Consider the following 17,208-nt stretch of genomic DNA (forward strand, 5'->3'; position numbering starts at 1 on the left):
AGATAGATGGGCAGGCTGATTCCATTTGTAAACATTTTTAGGTACTGTGTGTTCTGCAATTCTTAGTTCATACATCTTTCAACAGCCCTACAAGTTACAAGGCCTGAGAGATGCATTGAAATCCACACCCTGTCTGGTTGCCTCTCATTCCAGTAGCAGAGTGATTTTGAATACCAAATCTTGAAGAAATTCTGCCCTGCCCAGGTTTCTTTTTTTTTTGGTTTACCTTTTTCTTCCTCTTCTTCTTCCTTTTCCTCTGCCTTTTCCTCCTCTTCCTCTTCTTCCTCCTCCTCCTTTTCTTTCTTTTCTTTTTGTCTTTCAACACCTGATAGTCAGGACACCAAGGAGGAAAACGCCACCACCACCCAACTTTGTAGCTTTTTGTTGCTCATTTCAGGGCAGTTCATCCTTCCACATACGTCCTTCTCAATTCTCCTGGAGTTAGGAGTGGTAACTTCTAGCTATCTTGTATCTGCATTAGTTGGAAAGGCTTTCTGGAGCTTGATAACAGCTTGTGAACAGGCAGAGATGTGTCAGAGGAGGAAATTGTGACATATTACAGTAGAACATGAAACTGCTTGCAGGAATTCTTATGCTTAAGTTTAGTGGATATTTGGATGATTCAAAACCAGGAGCTTTGTGACACCATAAAATGTCCTCCTGGATAAACTGAGAGGCCCTCACACATTTATTTATTTATTTATTTATTTATTTATTTATTTATTTATTTATTTATTTATTTATTTATTTATTTATTTATTTATTTATTGGGGCTTATATGCCGCCCTATCTCCCGACAGACTCAGGGCGGCTAACAACAATAACATACAATAAATACAGAAGTTAAGATAAAATTAAAGGCCCCTGTATAATAAATTAAAATTAAAATTAAAATAAATTAAAAATTAGAGTTAAAAAATTAAAAACATAATTAAAATCCCTGTCAGTCCAGGTCAGCCAGGTGGAAAAGGAGTGTTTTGAGGCCACGGCGAAAGGACTGGAGATCTGGGGCCATCCGAAGCTCAGGGGGGAGCTGGTTCCACAGGGCTGGCGCTCCCACAGAGAAGGCCCTCCCTCTGGGGGTCGCCAGCCGACATTGTCTAGCCGACGGTACCCATAATGCCTTTTCCAGAGTTTTAATTTCTTTTCGCTGAAGTAAAACAAGACAGGACATCTTTCCTAGAAAGAACTCACAAATTCTCTAGTGAAATAACTGCCCTTCTAGAATAAGTACCCTTTAGATCAGGAATGGAGAACCAATTTTGGCTTTAAGGACTAACTGATTTCAGGCAGATGTATCAGGAGGCACATGTCAGCAATAAGTAATTTTCCCAAGTGACAAAAATACTTATTTGTAAGCCTACTGTGATTTACACCTTTTTCTCCCTCACACATACTCTGACTCTCATACACATATACAGATGTACGAAGGCTTCCAATTACATGCACACAGACACACAAACAAAACCTCAGCCCATCAAAGAAAGCAATTTTCTCTGTGGTTGGATGGTTAACTGGCCATCAGAGTTCAGCCACAATTAAGCCTGAGGAAATGGCCTTCCTAAGACACCTCTAAAAATTCAGTCTTCAACCCAGTGTACTAAATATTGCTCATGACTATTTTTCCATTTAAAAAATACTAAATGACAACAAATTTCTTTTGGTTAGTAAAAAGTTAAAGGTTCCCCCGCACGTGCGTGCTAGTCGTTTCCGACTCTAGGGGCCGGTGCTCATCTCCGTTTCAAAGCTGAAGAGCCAGCGCTTGTCCGAGGACGTCTCCGTGGTCATGTGGCCGGCATGACTAGACGCCAAAGGCGCACGGAACACTGTTACCTTCCCACCGTAGTGGTCCCTATTTTTCTACTTGCATTTTTACGTGCTTTCGAACTGCTAGGTTGGCAGAAGCTGGGACGAGTAACAGGCGCTCACTCTGTTACGCGGCACTCGGGATTCGACCCGCCAAACTGCCGACCTTCCGATCGACAGGCTCAGTGTCCTAACCCACTGAGCCACCGCGTCCCTCTTTCTTTTGGTTACTTTACCTCAAACTGATATTAGAAAATAGTGGTTTGTCTAATAAGGTATGCTGTCAGTACTAACCATCAATCTCCTCAAATCTTATTTGAGTAAAAAAAGAAAAAAGAAAAATTAAAACCATTGGACATGCTTCAAAATGTAAATCACTTTCTAAAATTAGTTGGTGGCCTCCTTGTTCTCTTTTGTTATACTGATTGTCCTCTGGATGTGCTCAAAATTATGATCTCAGAAGACAATGTGGAACAGTTCCCTGGAAATATAATCCTCTGCAGTCTTAATTCTTAGTAAATTTTATATTTAGCACATTCTGGCAGCAGTTTTCAAAAGTTTGCAGTAAACTTCTTGGGCTCCATAGCCCCAATGACAACATCAAGAATAGGGAAAGTAAAGCAGCTTTAATTTTCCATCAGTGTTTCTACACCATATTATCAACACTAGATAATAATATGGATCCCTCTTCAAGTTACATGTGTTTGATCATTCTAAATTATCATAAAACACTGGATACTTTCATCCTGCCCTGTCCCCCAGTCTACTGACTTCCTGGAAATCAATGCAGATTATTATTTCACAGGACAAGCAAAGCCCTTCCTAAGCCTCTTGTTTGATTTTGTTTCAGCAGCAAAATGGGCTGGTGACTTAACTTTCTAACAAATGCCATCATCTTCTTTGCTCTTGTTCCAATCCTTGCTACACATCACAAGAATTTGCCCATAAATCCTTGTGTGCTTTGACAAACCTGCTGTAGAGAACTGAGCAGTGAATGTGAGGAACAACATTAAACGCTTGTTCTCACCCTGAGCCAAATTTGTAATGTAGCAACTGTTCACGTTTAGCACCCAACTTCTGAAGGTCCTGTAATGCAGTAATCAGTGTGTCGATGGGCCCTTTTTCTGAATAAAGACAACGCTGGTGGAAATAGATTCGACACAGACATCTGCATAGCTCTGCATAATTCAGAGAGCAGGGCTAGTGCAAATGATTTACATGAATAGCCTGTCTAGCAGAGCTGCTTATGAGTCCCTCTCATTAAACTCAATGTGCAGGATTGCAGACTGTCAATCAATTACAGCAAATTCCTTTTCCATATTTATTCCATCACTGGCACTGATAGTTACCATTACATGACATTAATACAACACAGTGGCATGTTGCAGCTCTCTAGTGCTCTCTTTAGGCAGGATAAGTTGGGATAATAATTAATCTTCAAAGGATAGGAAATGGAAAATCACCATTTTCCATTACAGGCCCATTCACACAACCTAGCTGGTTAAAATGTGGCTTGTTTGATTTGGGTTTATTATTTATTTTATTCATTCATTCATTCATTCATCAAACCTCTTAACCACCTATCTCCCTCATAGAGGGACTTTGGGCAGTGTACAGGTAGTCCTTGACTGACAACCACAAGGGACTCCGAAATTTCTGTTGCTAAGCGAGATAATTGTTAAGTGAATTTTGCCCTTTTTATGACCTTTCTTTCCACAGTTGTTAAATGAATCACTGCAATTGCCAAGTTAGTAATATGGTTGTTAAGTGAATTTGGCTTCCCCATTGATTTGTCAGAAGATCACAAAAGGGGATCACATGACCCGGGACATCGCAACCATCATAAGTATGAGTCAGTTGCCAAGCAGCCAACTTTTGATCACGTGACCGTGGGGATGCTGCAATAGTCATAAACGTGAAAAATGATCATAAGTCCCTTTTTTTCAGCGCCCTTGTAACTTCGAATGGACTGTGGTAAGCCAAGGGCTAGCTGTACAATTTAATCAAGGTGATAAAACAGTAAAAACTCTTTGATTTAGTGTGTTGCATTGAACCATCCAATCGTTGCTAAACAAAATGAAGCTAAACGAAACAAAGTGCGACATAGCCAGGCATAACTGTCTATCTTCACATTTTTGGCTTAATTCAATAGTTCCTGACGTGTGGACTGTGGTAAATTCCACTTGGAGCAGGCGGTCCCTAAAGAACTCTGGGAGCCGAGCCACGTAAGCTTTTAAAAGCAAAATCTGCAGTTTGAATTGGACCCAGAAAACTGTTGGCAACCAATGTCGCAACCCAAAGCAATTCTTGAGTGAGGCCTCTCCTCCTCTGGTAACCTGGCAGTTGCATTTTGGAAGGTTTGAATGGTTTTCAAAGTCAACCCAATGCAGGGGTGGGATTCAGCCAGTTTGCACCACTTCAGCAGAACCGGTAGCTAATTTTCAGTTGCCCAGGCCCAGAATGGACCTCTGGAAGTGGCATCCACGCAGAGAACCGGTTGTTCACCTATTTCAGACATGTCAAACACAAGGCCCGGGGGCCAGATCAGGCCCGTGAAGTGGTTTCATGCGGCCCGCGAAGCCAGCCTTTGCCCTGGCCCAGAGACCTTCCTCCTGCCAGAGACCCTCAGATCTGTCCCACTCCTGACCAGGCCCCCATAGGCACCCTTGATGCGAACGATGTAGAGCTGGCCACGCCCACCCAATAGGCCATACGCACTCTAGCCACGCCCACCCAGTAGGCCACACCCACCCGGCCCCCTGAGGGCAACCGCAATGCTGATGCGGCCCTCAATGAAATTGAGTTTGACACCCCTGACCTATTTGCATCCCACCGCTGAATGTAAGGTGCATATGGCCTTAAGGCCAGGGGCTGCTGTGGCCAAGGCATTTGGGTCTTTTACCAAGTAATCATGTGGTGGTAGTCTCTAAGAATTCTGACACATGGATTTTATTATTTTGAAGGGATTTGGCTTCAACATTTGGCCTGCCTTGTATAGGTAGTCCTCGACTTACAACAGTTCATTTAGTGACCATTTAAAGTTACAATGGCACTGGGGAAAAAAGTGTCTTATGACCATTTTTCACACTTACAACCACTGCAGCATCCCCACGGCCACCTGATCAAAATTCAGATGCTTGGCCACTGACTCACATTTATGAGGGTTGCAATATCCCGTGCTCACCTTTTGCAACCTTCTGACAAGCAAAGTCCATGGGGAAGCCAAATTCACTTAGCAACTGCGTTACTAACTTAACAATTGCAGTGATTCACTTAACAACTGGGACAAGAAAGGTTGTAAAATAGGGCAAAACTCACTTAGCAGCTGTTTCACTTAGCAAGAGAAATGTTGGGCTTGCGGTTGTAAGTTGAGGACTAGCTGTATTTGTCTGCTCTGCTTTTTCTATCTCTGGCCTTTTGCCATCCAAAATGACCCTTTTCATACCATGCTTTAATCAGCAGTTTCCAGTCTTGCCTACATCGGTCTGTCCCTTATCTGACATTACTGATTTCTCTGGTGTGTCTTGGATCAGAATCTTTGGTCTGAGGTCAGACATTTTTCTAGCCGTTTCTCTTCCCCTTTCTTTGATATATATATGCAGAGTGAAGGCAGGCTGCCTTCAAGAGCCACCCAATGTTACTGCTGCCAAATGGAATTGATGCCTCTTTTCTTTCTTAATGTGCTGCTTCCATTTGTGTCATTTGTAGCAATAGTTCAATGATCTTTCCCCTTTCAATTTGCTGAGCTCATTTAGAATTGAAACCATTTCAGCTGTCAAGTTGCTTGTTTGTGACCGTTCTTCTGTTTCCACCGCATCAATCAAGTTTTCTCCTGAATCAACCAATAAGGTTAATTATTACTCTGGTAGGAAAGTGGATTTTCGTTTTGTATCTCAGTTTCGGAATTGTTTTAAATGGACTTACTCTCACCCCTCGTTTTTAAAAGCTTGTATTCACTTGTGCTCTCAGAAAGTAAGGTGGCACTGGTCTGCAGACTTAACTTGAAAATCAGTGCTAGAGAGGAGATTACAAATATACAGGCATTAAAAAACACCACACAAAACCCTACTACTACTGTTGCACGGTATTCAGTGTTGTGAATGGAAGTTCTTCTTTCAGACTCTTGTGGACCAAGCTTTCCTACAGTTGCAAATATAAATCCATGAAGCTGCTCCTAGAAATTATTTATTTATTATTTATTTATTAATTTAATTTGTATACCGCCCTTCTCCCGAAGGACTCAGGGCGGTGAACAGGGCAATACATAAAAACAAGATACAAAAATTAAAAATTATTAAAAAGTAATTAAACAGTGCCCGTAATAAATTAATACAGATTAACAGTTAAAATCCATTTATAAAATCCAACCCCGTCCCATCAGGCCAGGCCAGCTTGTTCAAAGAGATGGGTTTTAAGATCGCGCCGGAAGGAGCGGAGATCGGGCGCCATCCGGAGCTCGACCGGAAGATGGTTCCAAAGATCCGGTGCACCCACAGAGAACGCCCTCCCCCTGGGGGCCACCAGTCGACATTCTTTGACCGGTGGCACCCTGAGGAGGCCCTCTCTGTGGGAGCGTACTGGGCGGAGGGAAGTTGACGCCGGCCGCAGGTGCTCCCCAAGGTATTCTGGACCCATGCCATGTAGGGTCTCATCTTTTAGAAAAGATGAGTACTCCATCACTGGGAGTTTTCAAAAAGAGATTGGACAGCCATTTGTCTGGGATGGTATAAGCCAGGGGTGTCAAACTGCCAGCCCGCGGACCGGATGCATCATAGCGAAACCACGCCCACCCCATTGCCGGCAATGGCAAAAAAGCCGCGATATGTCATGACACGTCACATGACCTTGCGAGTTTGACACCCCTGGTATAAGCTTTCCTGCTTGAGCAGGGGGTTAGACTAGAAGACTTCCCTTCCAACTCTGATATTCTGTAAATGAAAACCCAGCATTTGGATTTAAGTTTGGAAGGAAAATTTCTGAAGTGCGTGTAAAGTTCATTATGCTCCTCCAATGTTCTTTGCAGTTAGCCTTGGGGATTTCAAATATTACACTTTTCCCACATAATTGTCAAGTTGGAGAGAGAATGACTGGCCTAAGGTCACCCAGCTGGCTTCGTGCCTAATGTGAGACTAGAACTCACAGTCCCCCAGTTTCTACCCTAGGGCCTTAACCGCTACATCAAGCTGGCTCTGTATGCCTATTTATTCTTTACATTATGTTATAAGTACACTTGGAGCTTTACTTAAAATCACAAAGACCAGTTCTCCACTGTGAGAAATGTGCAATGTTTTCTCTTCATTCTCATAGCTAAGGAAGGCAGGCTTCCTTCCCTCCCTCTTCCCTCTTAGGCCGATTCTTAGCTTCGCTTGCTCTTCTTTCCTTTTATGCCCAAAGTGAGATGTTACCAGTGGTGGACCTCATCCATCCCCAGGTAAAAGGATCAATTCTATAGGTGCCCAATATGTGCCTGCAAAAAATGAAACAAAAGGCATCACTTGCAGCCTGTCCCACCTCTCAACTTGGGATTTTAATAGTGGGCTTAATTTCCTCATGGAAGCAGAATGAAAGGGGTCAAAGCAAAAAAAAAAGGAAACAGATGGATTGTGGGTGGTGGTGGGGGCAGTGGGGGAACAGCAGCTGTTGTATTCATGGTTAATCAGGTGTGTCTGGCTTTATGTAGCATCTGTCTGCTACTGTTACCATACCATATGTGAAAGCAAATGGAAGGAAGAGAGGCATTCATGTTTGAAACCTTGCGCGTTGACCTCTCTCTCTCTCCCTCAGTCTCCTCAGGATTCATGTTCTTGGCTATTCATTGGGCACTACTAAGGTAAGGCTACAGTTCTATTTTCTCCAGCCATCATAACCATTTTGATTGGAAGTTATTCAGTTTGCCCTCAAACCATATCCCACTTTCTGTCTTATTTCCTGAATGACCTGTAGGAATATACGTATTTCAAGAAAAGAAATGGTAATATTGCCTTGCATAAGAACTTAGTAAGGAAAGGTTTTCAGGGAAGGGTTCCAAGACCAATAATCCATTCCACCCTCAGTTGATTTTGGACTGCCAAAGGAATTCCTCAAGAGAGACATAAGCAGAACTCAAATGTGGATGTATCTGCCAATCTTAAAAATCAGTCTAGTATATTGTCTTGCTACCCATTTCATGCTTTGAAAAATTGCTCAGATAAATATCCTTTTTGGTGTTCTAGAAAAAAAAATACATTATTACTTTCTAACACTAATTTTCTCTACAGGTGGATAGTGATTGGAACCATTTTAAGTCCAGTCTGACTTCTGGGGTATTTAGCAAAGAAATAGCGCAAGTGACTATAAAGGAATAGGACCGCTATCTTAACACAACCATGGAAAACAGACTGATATTGCTGCTACTTGCGCCAGTTAACTTAATAGTTTATGGCTTATTTATTTATTTACATCTAAGAAATGGCTCCAGCTGTGAAGTCTGTGATTGACACAGAAGTCATCTGAGTAAAGTGAACTGAACTTTGTCTCTTAGACAGTATGATAACATAGTTAAACCTAGGTGCTTAAGGAAGAATGCAGAAGAGAATCAGGAAAACAATTAGTACAGATGGTAAAAGAAAATAAAACAGACTGGAGCAAGACTTTGCAATTCTTTGCAATATCTTTGAAGAATATCTATGAAGATACTAAGGAAGTGGTAGAAAAAAATAGGACAAAAAGTTTCATGTTAGCTTGAAAACTAACCAGGGGAGTCATTTCTGAATGGGCATTGAGGAACTATTCAGCAGTGAGAAGGGCAATAAGATGAGGTAAATGGCTTGTAGACAATTAAAATGCCAATACATGGAATCATCCCAACAAGATTAGACAACAATATGTGGCCAGTTCTTTTCTGCCAGTTGAATGGTAGATTATGCAGTGACAATGCATATTATTGCAGGATATGGATTTTTAAAATGAAAATAGTAACTACTTATTCCAGCCAAGGAGGTTGAAATCACAAGCTTTCTGGGCTCAGATCTTTCCCAGCCATGTTGGTGAATGACTGTCCGGGGATAAATATAACCCAGTTGATTCTCTCAGTGGACTAAGTTATACTTCCAAATTGGATTTTTGATGAAGATACTATTTTGCAGCTCTGCATTTCTACCAGGCAGGCTGCCTCAAGGGTATTATAAATTAATTTCCAAAGACTGTAGTCTGGTGCTCTTCAGATATTTTTGATGACAATTCCCAGGGTTCTCAGCCAGCACATCTGTTGCCCATGTTGTCTAGGAATTACGGTATCTGTAATCTCACACAATTAGTGGGAACCAAGTTTGGGAAGGCTGTTTTGAATTATTCCCCATGTGTTGACCATATATGAAGCCATTTGGAAATAATTATCAGGGGTTTGCAAATTCAATGCCATATCACTTACATGGTGAAGACAGGCAGTTCTAGCATTCCACTCTATCACACCAACATAAAGCAATAACTATGCAGAACAAAAAGATGCTTGGGTACAGCAACAGACTGGAAGAAAGCAAACAAAATGGAAGCTCATAGTAAGAGCTCTTGGTGAAGAGCTTACACCAGGGCTGATATGTTAAGATTACCTGGCCTTCTTCAAGTGGTTTGTGCCTCACTTTATGGGTGTAGAATATGTATAAGTCAGTGCCTAAGTTCCCCACCATGTTAAACTACAACTGAATGGAATCACACCTGGCTAAGCCATAAACCATTGATAAGTTCACACATCATACAAAACAAAAGACTTCCACACACCTTATGACTTTCATGTCAAATATGCATGCAGCAAATCAATATAATATATGTTTCCCACAGATCTTTCTAGCAATTATGTGGATAATTTTTTGTGGCTCTTCTCCAAGACACCTGCCTTCCAAGCAGTGATGGGATTCAAATATGTGAACAACCGGTTCTCTGTGTGGATGCCACTTCCGGAAGTCCATTCTAGGCCTGGGCAACAAAAAATTAGCTACCAGTTCTGCCAAAGTGGTAGGAACCAGCTGAATCCCACCACTGCTTCCAAGGTTAGGCTGATGGTAGCCTTCAGATCATTTGCCTCGTATCTTTATGCTATAAAACATAAATTTAATATTCTATTTTCTCAACCTTTCAATGGTATTTTATAGCAAACCCAGAAACAGATTTCCCTCTTTTAAACTGGGTATTTGTTAAATTTGTTTACTTAAGTCTATTACTTTTATCTTCAGAGATATCTGTGGTGTGGGAGGAAGTTACCTTTGTCTTTTTTAAAGTTAAAATGTTGATCAGTTTGGCCAGGCATCTTGAGGCATTTGTAAGAAGATAATAAAATTTTCCTAAATAAATTAATAACATCTCCAGACCACTGAGTTTGTTATAGCACAATGTTTCTCAACCTTGGCAGGTTTAAGATGGCTGGACTTCAGCTCCCAGAATTCCTCAGCCAGCTGTGCTGGGGAATTTTGGGAGTTGAAGTACACCCATTTTAAACTTGTCAAGGTTGAGAAACACTGTTATAGCAGATTTCAAGCAACTGGAAGCATTTGTTTTGTTTTAATCATCACATATTTCTTTTGTATAAAGTGAATGCATATGTTAATCATGGAAAATATTTGCATCACAGGCCCCTCTGCAAGTCTATATCAATTTTCTGCCTGCTCATTTATGTAAGCACATTTAGACTTTTTTTTAAAACTGAGGTCTATCTAAAGATCATAGAATACAAAGACCAAATTGTATCAAGTAAAAAGTTAGATAATTTAAACGATTAATTTACCAACCGTCCTACAATCACTCCAAATTAATATATCCTCAGCAAGTAAAATTAAATTTCAATATGCTGAACATGCTTGAAAAGGTGGCGCAAAAAATTTCTTCAAGTCTTTTCATATGCACACCATGTAGAACTTTTGTACTAAATATTTCTAGAGTCAAATGAGCCATTAATAAAAAATAGAAAACATGAGGCAATCACAGTCATCCTCAATAAATTTAATAATTCCCAACTCTATTGAACTCTAAAATTTAATCAGTTTGTCTATAATTGGTCTTAACTGTGTTATTTATTAACTAAATTTCTACGCTGCCCATCTTCCCTATAAAGTGACTCTGGGTGACTTGTCACCATAACTTAGATTAAAATTACCACAGTGCATAATTCTGTCTGAGAAAGTGCCTCAAAATGGTGGTGGAAGAACAGGGGGCTGCTAGAAGACAATAGAGGAATTCATAATCTTGTTTCTACCAACTCCTTGCCAAAATAATCTCAAAACAACTAATATCATCCTATACGTCTAAGGTAATGTCAATTACAGTTTCAATAAACAATAATATGAAAAGTGATTTGACAACAAAATGTTAAGCTCAATCTATAAACAAACATTAATTCCATATTATATACCAAGTACCAAATCCATAAATGATGTGTCAGAATGGAAGAAGAATACTTCAAAACAATGTTAGCCTAAAATATATCCTGCTCCATGATCTATGTTTCCATTAAGAGTTCTAGTCAAGTTTGGTCAGTTTCCTACCATGTCTGCGGTAGGCCAGTGCATATGGATATTCTGTCCCTTATTCGTGTTTAAATATCCTGTCTAAACGGTATTTGTAAATAGTTCTCATTTTTGCTTCTAGGGGGGTCAATGGGTGTGCCTGCACTTTGGTGTGTCTGTGTATATTTCTTTGATAGTTTCTAAAATTGAATCATGACATCCATTACTCCATCAAAGAGAAGTGTTTGCAATCTTGTTTCCTCACCTCTCCATCAAACTCAGCTAGGCTCTCTACTAAATATAGCAAATCAGCAGTAACCTTGAAGGTTTAGTTAGAGAGAAACCTGTTAGTTAGAAATGGCAGGAAGAAGCATTTGGCTGAAGTAACAAGCAGCTTCTACCTACACAGCCCTTGGAGCACTTCCTCCGCAGATTAGTCCTGTAATTAAAATAGATGTCAGGGGAAAAAAGCAGATGGGATAAATGTAGGAGGGATTCCACAGTGACTGCTTTAAATGACTGAAACCTGGAACGGTTTTAGCTTAAATGCAAGGAGTGTCCCTGTTAGAACATGTCCTTGTGCTTTGCAAAAAAAATAAATAAATGGCACTTTTCTGAGATTCAGTTCTGTTGCTGTATTGAAGGCTGAGGCAAACTGAAAGGACCTCATTCTCTTTGGACATTAAACCAAAAATGAATCTAGATCACAAGAAATAGAGGAAGGATTCTTAGCTCAGGGCTCCTCAACCTTGGCAATTTTAAGACTTTTGGACTTCAACTCCCAGAATTCCTCAGCCAGGAATTACTGCCAAGTACTGACTTGATGCCAAGTACTGTGGAGTGTCACACAGATTCTAAAACTGTTGGGCTTGGCCATAAAAAATGGACACTAATTAGAAATAAATTGTTCTGACATCATCTAGTGGCTAATGACCTTAAAAGCTAGCAGAGCTGGCAGATATTTTTGAAATGATGTTCCTGTAATTGGATAAAATTCTAGGGACCTCATTGTTTATTTCCAGTTCTTAATTAAAAGAAATGAGAAGCTCCAAGGCTCAAATTTGCATAGGTGCCTCTTCTTTAAGGCTTAAGAGTGTCTTGTCTCTTGTCTCTCTTCACTCAATAGTAAAATGAAGACATTCAAGAGTTTTCAGTTTCTTATTTTTATTCCAGGTATTGCAAAGCTGAAAATTGGTTTAAATTCCATTAAGTTTACAGTACAGGTAATCCTCGACTTACAAGAGTTCGTTTAGTGACTGTTCAAAGTTACAATAGCATTGAAAAAAGTGACTCATTACCATTTTTTACACTTAGGACCATTGTAGCATCCCTATGATCACATGATCAAAATTCAAAATTCGGATGCTCATATTTATGATGGGTTACAATGTTTGGAGGTCACCCTTTTGCTACCTTCTGACAAAGTCAGTGGGGAAGCCAGATTTACTTAACACCCATGATACTTAATAACTGCAGTGATCCACTTAACAACTATGGCAAGAAAAGTCATAAAATGGGGCAAAATTCACTTAACAAATGCTTCATTTAGCAATGGAAATTTGGGGCTCTGTTGTGTTTGTAAGTCAAGGACGGCCTGTATTGGTTTGTTTTCTACCCTGGACAGGAGGATTCCCAAGGCAGCTTTCATTAAGCCGCAAAACGCAAACCACAAACAGGTTTGCTCAAAGTCCCCTCCCCTCCCCTAATAGATACTACTTGTATAACCTGTTGAAATAAAACATTAGAAACACTGGCAGTTCCCTCCCTTCCATCCAGGACACAGCACAGAAGCACTGCTTGAGCAGGGTCCGTAAGATTATCTGGGACACTACACATCCTCTTCACAACCTGTTTTCCTTGTTACCTTCTGGGAGGAGGCTTCGTGGTATCCGCAGCAGAACATCCAGATTCAGCCATAGTTTTATTCCATACAGCATTAACCTTGTGAACTCTCAAGCTTCCTCCTTCCGTTATATATTCAAGTTGGACAATATTTAATATTTGTTATGTATATGCAGGGGTGTGGGTCTATACATATGTTGTATATAATATGTTTAGGTGTGTGTCATGTATGTGTTTCACTTTGAGAGTGGGCAACTAAATTTCATTTTTGATGTGTGCCATTGTGCCCACAGTAAAAAAATGACAATAAAAGTTATCTTGTCTTGTCTTGTCTTACCTTACCTTACCTTATTTTAAATGGGGCTTAAAACAAGAAAGCATGGAATATGTGGTGCCTGAAACAACTTTTCCTGTGCTGTTTGAGGGGGTGAAGATTTGAAATTTTCTCTGCACCACAGAAAGTAACATTGACAGCAGATATTCATGTGGCTGTGGCTGTTGATGGGTTTTATAAATCAGAAATATATTGTTCTATTCCAGCCTACGACCGGCCCTGTTTGAATGTCAGGGACAACCCCTTTTTATAATCTACAGGCTGGAAAAAACCCAACCAAATTTATTTCCAAAGAGCTCAAAACAAAAGTTAAATGAAAAGTTCAAACAAGACTTAAACCAAAAGGTTAAACAAGAGTTAAACAAGAATAACAGACCAGGACTCTAGCAGAAGATCTTCAAACGGTTGCCTTCAGCAACCAGCACCTCCCACACCTTCCCCTTTTATCAGCAGTCCCAAGGCGTGGCTTCTCATTGCCTTCCTCTGTTCTGCTCTGCTAGATTGCCTCCTGCTTCTAGCGTCCCTGAACAGAACCAGCTGTGGATCATCTTCTTCCTATCCCTCGTGCTCACACAGCTGAGTCTGAACAACATGGGAAGAGCCAGGCTGAGAGTCCTGCAGTGCATCAGAACCTCCCTCTGACACCAAAGACTCTCCAAACCCCTCCTCCTCCTCCTCTTCAGATTCATCCGACTCAGCTGCTGGAACCACAGGCTGATGCTGAATCACAACATATATACAAGGCATCCCCAAAGCCTTTAAGTGACTTTAGGGACACCAATATAGTCCCTAAAACAATATTTCTTGGGTGTTGGTGTTTTTAAAGTGTTATATGTGAGGAATAAACTATAATGACTTCAACCATTTGCTATTTGGGCAATACTTTCTGATTTTTTGTTGTTGTTATTTTGTTTTAAAATTGTTTAGCATGCAGTTGGAATACAAAAGTCTTTGAACTGAGTGAAACTTATCTTGCAGCAAATATTTCTATCAACTGTACTCTTCATTTTGTATCAGGATTTCCTCCATGCAATTCATTGTCTGATTTGGGAATCAGACTTTAGTAATTGCACTTTCTAACAATACCTATCTTCCTTGAAGATGTCACTGCTCTAGAGCAGTTCAATAATATATATTGTGTTTTTATTCCACTCTTTGCACCCCACCCCCCACAAAAGGTAAAATACAAGATGCAACTGCCTTCAAACAAATCTCTATACAGCAGTCACTACAAATACAGTCCTTTTCAGTGCAGGTAATTCATTTGAATAACTGTGAATCATCAAATTTGTGAGTTTTCTTGAATGCCAACATTTTTTAGGCAGATACACTGAATACTATTGTGGTGAGCTATCAATTGATGAAGAACTCAGGGAACAGAAATACGTGTATTAACTAGTGTGGATCAGACAGTGGTTTGGGAGAGTGCCAGGGATAAATAAAAAGCTGCTGAGACAAGTCCAAAGATGATAAATTTGTACCATGCATAATCCAAGTGAAGTAATTCAAAGGGATTGGCAGAGTCGCCCTACAAAATCCAGCTTTTCCCAAGATAGGTAGTACAGTTGGCTCAAGTTCAGATGCCCTCAGCTTGATATGAAGCCAACTGGGATGGGACAGCTAGTTAGAAAGAGAGGGGGGGAGAGGGAGAGGGAGGGAGAGGGAGAGGGAGAGGGGGAGAGAGAGAGAGAGAACGAGGGAGAGAAATTACAGTTTTACTTTCCAGGATCAATTCTTGAAGAAAAAACATATGGTCAAGTATTGGCTGTGCACAGCAGGGGTGCCAAAAATGACAGCCAACTTTGGGAAATGACAGAAAATGAAGAACACATGTGCACAGCAGGGGCAACCACTTTATATTGTAAGGATGAATATTAGAATTGATGCACTCCAATACTTGAATTTCTTTATGAATAAAAGGCAGTCTCACAGCTGTAGGAGGCCCTTCTACAAAGCATCATTTGGCAGTGGTTTGGCTGCCTGATGTTTGGCAAGCCAAACCAGATGTCCAGTTGTGATTTTCCTACTAAAGAATGAACATGGTTTTTAGATTTTTCCTCAGAAGCTACTTGGTTTTGTCAGGAGTTTCATCCAGATGCCTATGTATACAAGCTCCATGGGCTATATGTGAATGCTGCATATTCACTAAGGATTGATCTCACAGAAACATGTTTTGTCTTTAGGGATCTCTTGTGACCTCATTTTCATCCCTGTTTGCTGGATCCACCATCTTCTTGATCTTTTTAGATATCCAAAATGGGCCTTTCCTGTTTACCATCCAACTAATGTAGCTCTGTTGTTCAACATGTGAATGGAAGTTTCAGTTGTGAGAGTATGTTTTGGAGGGATGATGCATCGTGAAGACCTGGGCTCCCTTCCAAGGTTTAGGTAGAACTTCAATTGTTTCAATACACTTTAATTATTAAAGACACAGGAAGTAAACACAGTAGTAAATAATAAATAATAAATAATAAAGTTGGAAGGGACCTTGGAGGTCATCTAGTCCAACCCCCTGCTCAAGCAGGAAACACTATACCATTTCGGACAAATGGCTGTCCAGTCTCTTCTTAAAAACTTCCAGTGTTGGAGCATTCACAGCTTTTGGAGGCAGGTTGTTCCACTGGTTAATTGTTCTAACTGTCAGGAAGTTTCTCCTTAGTTCTAGGTTGCTTCTCTCCTTGATTAGTTTCCATCCATTGCTTCTTGTACTGCCTTTGGGCGCTTTGGAGAATAGCTTGAGTCCCTCCTCTTTGTGTCAGCCCCTGAGATATTGGAACACTGCTATCATGTCCCCCCTCATCCTTCTCTTCATTAAACTAGACATACCCAATTCCAGCAGCCGTTCCTTATATGTTTTAGTCTCCAGTCCCCTAATCATCTTTGTTGCTCTTCTCTGTACTCTTTCTAGAGTCTTAACATCTTTTTTTACATTGTGGTGACCAAAACTGGTGGAGCAGTGGGCTAATGCCTCCTTAAGTAACACCAACTGCCTGCAATTAGTGCAGGTTCGAGTCCCACCAGGCTCAAGGTTGACTCAGCCTTCCATCCTTCCGAGGTAGGTAAAATGAGGACCCAGATTGTTGGGGGCAATTAAGCTGACTTGGTAATAATGCCGCTTGGGGTGTGTGTGTGAAAGCCCTAATAAGCAGGCATATACATAGAATGAAGGCTACTGCTAAGCTTGTAAGCCGCCCTGAGTCTTCGGAGAAGGGCGGGATATAAATGGAATTAAAATAAAAATAAAAATAAACTGGATGCAGTATTCCAAGTGTGGCCTTACCAAGGCATTGTAAAGTGGTGTTAATACTTCATGTGATCTTGATTCTATCCCTTTGTTAATGGAGCCTAGCACTGTGTTGGCTTTTTTGGCAGCTGCAGCACACTGCTGGCTCGTATTTAAGTGATTGTCCAAGTGTGATCTGTGACCTGAAATGACTCTATACCTTTGATCTGTAGCTAGAATTAACTGCAATGATGAATCTATGAATGCAGTTTATTCAATTTAGAGTAAGTGCTCACTGAAACAACCACTTTAATGTGCTTTCCCTTTTCTTTGAATTGGGAGGATTGTATGTGACATAAGGTGCCCATCCCACCTCCAGTCTACCTATCATGTTTCAGGTACAGAGAGACCCTTCATTGTTTCTCTGCAAGCTCAATAATTGATGGGTTCCCTAGATATACTTCCAGTCTCTACCAGTAGAAAACCATTGCTGGTCACTAAATGGAACATCTAGCTGGTAAGTTCTAGCC

The sequence above is a fragment of the Vipera berus genome (assembly GCF_964194415.1).
Source record: "Vipera berus genome assembly, chromosome: 3".
NCBI lineage: Eukaryota > Metazoa > Chordata > Lepidosauria > Squamata > Viperidae > Vipera > Vipera berus.